Source organism: Cryptomeria japonica, chromosome 8 (genome assembly GCF_030272615.1).
Source record: "Cryptomeria japonica chromosome 8, Sugi_1.0, whole genome shotgun sequence".
NCBI lineage: Eukaryota > Viridiplantae > Streptophyta > Pinopsida > Cupressales > Cupressaceae > Cryptomeria > Cryptomeria japonica.
In genome coordinates this window covers 355,253,466-355,260,601 of record NC_081412.1, presented here as the reverse complement: position 1 = coordinate 355,260,601, position 7,136 = coordinate 355,253,466, and positions in this window count along the sequence as shown.

The window sequence follows — 7,136 nt, the reverse complement described above, 5'->3', positions numbered from 1 at the left end:
CAAAATCATAACATCTCTTATTCTGAAAATTATTCATTACTGCTCTGCACATGTTTGACTTGTGACCAAAATTATTGCATATGAAACATTGACCGGTAAAAGTAGGACCATTATTCATCCTACATTTACATTGATTTGCCATATGACCAAATTTATTGCAAGTAAAAAATATACCTTTGAATTTATGGGCATTAGGTTGTCTTACCAAAGGATTCTTTCTCTTCTTATGATTAGGCTTTGCATTGCTCTATCCAGAACCAGAGGATTCTCCTTCTCAAATACAAGTCCTCTCATGTCTTTTCCATGTATCTGACTTTCCAGCATCTCATCAAACCTTGCTGAGCTAGCATTGAATTTGTATTTGTATCCATTTATAGTAGCAAGTTCATCTCTTAGGGAAACAATTTGTCTTTCAAGTTCTTAACCATCATTCCTTGATTGTGTCAACTCAAGATTCAACTGATCATTCTCATAGCTAATCCTGAAGCATTCATCTCATCTGTCTTTCAATGATTGAGCCAAAATTTCTTCATTCTTCTTTTGGTCTTCAATCTCCTTAGTCAGGTTCATCACAATGGATTGCATCTCATTCTTCAATACAACATTCTCTCTAGAAAGCTTATCACATTCATCACCTTTGTCCTAATTTTCCATGCTTTGAACTTCTTTCTCCTTCAGCTTGTCCATCATCTCTTTCCTCTTGTCTCTTGAAGTGTTCACTTGATCCTTTAAATCTTTAATAAAGTCTTATGTTGCATTTAAGTTTCTCTTTAAGGAATTTATTTCATTTCTTGTTGTATCAAGATCTTCAAGTGACACACAAAGTTGTCTCTACAAATCAGAATCCATTGATTCAATCTCTTCGACCTTCCTCAAGCAGTTAGGCTTCCTTAGAGGAACTAGGCTCTAATATCAATTGTTGGAATCAAGTAACACTAAGAGGGGGGCGAATCAGTGTTCTACCAGTAAATAAAATTTCAAACTTATTCTCAGACCAGTAGAAGCAAATGCAAGAAAGTAAAATGCAGAAACACAAGATAATCAACCACAAAATCATAACACCGAGATTTTTATACGGAAACCCGGAAAGGGTAAAAACATGATGGGATTGGAACCCACAATATTCATATACTATGATTAGGAGTATATAAATATTACAAAGGGGGAATGCACATGCATTCAGGCTCACTGCCTAGACCTCATTGCTCAAATTACAATATGAAAGTCTCACTAACTTACAAATCATTTACAATGAGAACTACAATAACTGAACTCCAAAATAGCATCAAGCAATGCTTGGATGAGTTCTGGTTAAGTGCAAAAAGGTCTAACTGAAACACCTTTGCAACTCTACTCTGTTCTACTTCTCAATCAGCTATCGGATCAAGAAAGCACATGTGAAACTGCACCAAATAGGTTTCTCGATCACTACACTCTCATACCACATACCAAAATGATCTTCTACGTCGTTCATATATATCCGCAATAAAAAATAAGACATTCATCAATTCATCCAACCATAATATGCAATGTAACGTGTAACTGGGTGTCGGCTTAGACCAGATCACCAAAATATATGTGCATCAACAAATAGAGTCTAATGATTTCTATATGTTGGCCCTAAAAACCCATGTATGAATTTCACCACCGCAATCACCACAAAGATTCCAGACCAAAAGTGCTCTGCTTATCCTGAAATATCAGAGACAAATTACCGAACCATTTCCTCTACTGGTTACTAAAAACCATGACTACCAGATAGAATTTTTGAGGAGAGTTGTCATCAATGACAACCCTAAACCATTATCCATGCACTAGAATCCACCGAATGAGTGTTGATTTCCAACCACCTTATGATAATATAGAACTGGAATTCACACCCTGATAGGTGCCACTCCATTCTCCATAGTCTATAGATCAGAGTTAAGTTATTATCACTGAGAGTATACTTGCAAAATTTGATAGCAAATGAAGAATACCAAATATCCAGATTACATGAGATAGAGTTGCTAGATGAAAAGCACTAGAATGCACTTAATTACTTACAATCATATTAGAATTGTCTCCATCCCAGCTACAATAAAAGGGTCCATGTTTGATTCTTTAAAATAGGAGATCTAGTCCTCGAGGAAAACCAAAAGAATTTTATAAAAACTAGAGAGAAACTAGGTAAGTTTGAACCAAATTGGTTAGCCTGATACATCATTAGTCTATGGACCAAGCACCTATCAAGTATCTTCTATAGAAGGCAAAACATTACTAGATCCCATCAATAGAATGCATCCCCACAAATTCTACACATGATTCTCCAAGAATCCCTTGAAAATACAAAAGATGAGCAATATATCAAAAATAAAAAGAAAAAAGAAAAAGCAAAAACATCGTCACTTAGATGAAAACCTAGCAAACAGGCATCTTGGTGACACAAAAAAAAGTAAAGAGAAACAATTTGTCCTATGGTGAAAACCGCTTTGGCAGCACCTTGGGCAAGTACCATGGTGAAAACCTAGCAAACAAGTTTCATGTGTAGAAAGTTACATCCCTTTCATCTACCATTAGCATCCAATCAACCATAATAAATAAACATCTATCCTTCCATCTAAAAGAATTTTCCATCATTTTTTTACTTTCCATAATAAAACGTGTTTGCATACCTTTCATGGCATGAAATTAGCTAGTCTTTAGCATCATTCATTCCATCACTATAATAAGTCAGTCCATTTCCCCATTCTCATAGTAAATGGTCCTAGGCCTGATTGGGAGCAAAATCCTACATCCTAAGTTTATAAAAATATCTTGAAGAAATCCATACAAAAATGTCCTAAAAAATCCCTAAAATATAAAAATGTCCTAAGAAATCCATAAAAAATGAAAAATGCCCTAGAGAAATCCATAAAAATTGAAAAGTGTCCTGAAAAAATTCTCTAAAAAATGAAAAATGTCCTAAAGGAATCTCTAAAAATTGTAAAAGGTCTTGAAGAGAAGACACTAAAAACCAAAAAACAATTAAAATCCCAAAAACAATCACAATCCATAATAAACTATTCCCTTGAATGACAAATGTTTAGGAAGACGCAAAATAGATCAAAACATTGAACTTGACAAATCACATAACAATAGAAAATTTATCAACCAAGCTTGCAATCAAACCAGTCATGTGTCTAATCAATCAACAACAATCCCTATCAATCATTTATGAATTCGGCTTACACAAGGAAGGGTACACTTGAAAAAAGATAAATTGGTCTTACACGAGGTATTTCATCGTTGAAGCTAGACATCATCATTAAACACAAAAAATCAAACAATGATAAAGATTAGTATGGTTGTTGACTCATTTGGTCAAGTGAGTAGATTATCTTTATTGATTTATCTTAGATTATGTTCCTACGCTACTCAAGGATGTATGCAAGTGACTAGAGGGGCTAGGATAGTTCATGATCTTGTTTTTCTTTTATTTTCTATTTATGGTGTGTTTTCATGAAGTTTTAGGACATCAGTATTTTAGGTGTCTATGTTGGAAAATTCATTTTAGAAAATATCCTATAAAAACATATGGTCATGGATCAATATGCTTGTGGCTATCACACATACCTCAACCTTTAACACACAAGTACTAGGATGGATGGAAACATTCCTTGACTACAATAGATCTGTTCATGCAAAGAGAAAGCATAAACACCTTGGATTTCTATACCTCGATACACACACCTCCATTTGTCATATAATAAGGCTCAATGATGATATAATCATACACCAATGAAAGAACAATCCAAATTCAAGACTAAGTCACCATCTCTTCTAAGACCAATCAAAAAGTTTGTGTCGATCAATAATCTCTCCCAAACCCTAATTGTTCATCATTCTCACTAACTCATTCATCCAACTAATATCCCTTTCATTAGTCCATATGGTCATTTTGGTCTAGAACTTTGGAACACAAAAACATAGTTGCACCTGGCATCCATAAACATGTAAGAAAATAGGCATATCATTGCATCACATTCATAGGACAATCATTATTAGGCATTTAAAAATGCAAAAAAATAGGTAATCTCATTATGCATCCATAAGTATACAATCATTAATGTTAGAGAATACATTCATTACAGTTTCATTAAAGTAAGCATTCAACATCATCACATAAAGAGCATACATATCATTAGGTATCAATATAAGCATATTCATCATGTGCATCTCATATAGAATCATAATCAACATGTGCATACATCATAGAACATGCATCCATCATAAAAATTCATCATAAATATATTAAAAAGCATCACATAAACATCATAATATATATATATATATACACACACACATATACATATATGTGTGTGTATGTATATACACATAAATATATATATATGTACACACACATATGTGTGTATATGTATATGTATATGTATACGTATACGTATATGTATATGTATATGTATATGTATATGTATAGGTCTATGTCTATGTATATGTATATGTATATGTATATGTATATGTATATGTATATGTATATGTGTATGTATATGTATATGTGTATGTGTATGTATATGTGTATGTGTATGTGTATATACACATACACATATACATACACATACACATATACATACACATACACATATACATATACATACACATATACATATACATATACATATACATACACATATGCACACACATATATATATATATGTATGTGTATGTGTATGTGTATGTATATGTATATGTATATGTATATGTATATGTATATGTATATGTATATGTATATGTATATGTATATGTATATGTATATGTGTATGTATATGTATATGTGTATGTGTATGTGTATGTGTATGTGTATGTGTATGTGTATGTATATGTATATGTATATGTATATGTATATGTATATGTATATGTATATGTATATGTATATGTATATGTGAGAGTGTGTGTATATATATATGAGATCACACACATGATATTAATGAAGATAATATGTGTGTGTGTGTGTGTGTGTGTGTGTGTGTGTGTGTGTGTGTGTGTGTGTGTGTGTGTGTGTGTATGATATGCATATGCATATACATGTATATGCATGTACATACATACATGTATATATGAGTGAGTGTGTGTGTGTGTGTGTGTGTGTATGATATGCATATGCATATACATGTATATGCATGTACATACATACATGTATATATGAGTGAGTGTGTGTGTGTGTGTGTGTGTGTGTGTGTGTGTGTGTGTGTGTGTGTGTGTGTGTGTCTGTGTGTGTGTGTGTGTGTGTGTGTGTGTGTGTGTGTGTGTGTGTGTGTGTGTGTGTGTGTGTGTGTGTGAGAGAGAGAGATCACACACACATGATATTAATGAAGATAATTAAATTGGTTGATTATTAAGTTACTCCCAAATTCGAATTTGATTGCATGTATATCATTAAAATATTAGCCCAAGTCAAAATATATAAATAATTTGTATATTTAATATGATTAACATAAAGAAGACAACCTTGACTAAACCAATTGGTTGACAGGGACTTGGTAGTTTAATGACATATTACTAACTTGACCCTAACAACTCTAGGGTAACCAGTAAAACCCTTAAGGGTTACTTATCTCAAGGATCTTGGCAATGACGGAAAATTTTATCTCTTCCCATGTTTGTGCCCCTCTCCCTATGATACTCTCCCTCCCTTCTCTAAGGGTGATAGAATTTCTTGCATCCACTTAGACATACGAAGGTAGCTAGACATAATAGTTTTACCATACAAGGTATCCATATGACAAAGCATTAATTGCTAGAATCAATATCATTTATTCTATAAATCCACCAAATGAATGTTTTCAATAACTTCAATCATCATCATATCTTGAAAAAATACTTTGCATCACCAAAGATAGATCATCCTTTAACAATCAACTTCCTTCTACCAACTTTATTCATAATTTCTCATTACAAGTGATCTTTATATATACTAATCTCTAGAATAGATTTTTCAAGTCATCTAAGGAGACAATAAATCATAATTCAAAAAATAGGTCTTCACTAAGTATTCTAGTGGTGGAGAGGAATGAAAAGTGAACCATACCACAATGCAATAACATGCTATCCAAATGCTGCAATCACCAGACCAAAAGATAGAATATTTGGGCTTAATCGGACCAGGTAAAACCACTTCCAGAGCATAACAACATGTGCCAAAAAGAAGATACATGCACTAGAAGCATAAAACCAGAATCAACAGAAGAACTAAAGATGTGAAGCTCTCTAAACACTGTCAAACAGGCATCATTGGCATAGCATAAACTTTCAAAAAATACCTTCCAGACCACCAAACCATGAAAGATGAATTTTAAAGAAATATCCAACAATGTGCCAACATGACATGAATACATCTGCAATAAGTCTGAACATTCAGACCAACAACCAAACATAGAAATTGAATTAGTACGTTGATATCAACGAAAATCATACTAAAAAATCAATTATCTTCACATTTGCAACAAGCTCTCTAGTTTTCATGGATGGCAACATTCATCAACAACAAACAATTTCTCCAACAACATGTTCAAAAAAATACTTCTCAAAAACTTCTCCTCGGGAAAAAAACTTCTATGAACATCTTCTCAAGCTACTCAAGCTCACAACCTACTCAAACTTCTCCCCCTTTGAAATCAAGGACAAAGGTAGATAGAAACATAGCTTAGAAATTACTATTCTCCCCCTAAGAGGAAGCCCCAAACATTAGCCCAGACAAAAGTATGCATGAATTATCTTGGACTAATGTACTGCCAAAAATACTTAGTTCAAACTAGGAAGGGGAATAACCCCTAACAATTGCTAGAGATACTCAAAAGTATCTTTGCACAATGCCTTTGTAAAGATATCTATAATTTTTTCTTTGGTAGGTAAATATTCAAGTTTTACTTCATTATCCACTAGTTTTTCTCTCAAGTGATATCGAATGAAAATATGCATTTTTCTCGAATGCAAAACTAAATTTTTTTTTTATGCTTGGTAATAATTTGTATTTTATTTATATTTAAAAAGAGTAATACATGAACAAAATAGTAATTGTCCATAAAATTTCACAGTATGCCAAGAAAAAACATCCCACCACGCCTAAAATGAGATTTTTTCAAAATGCTCCCAAACTAACA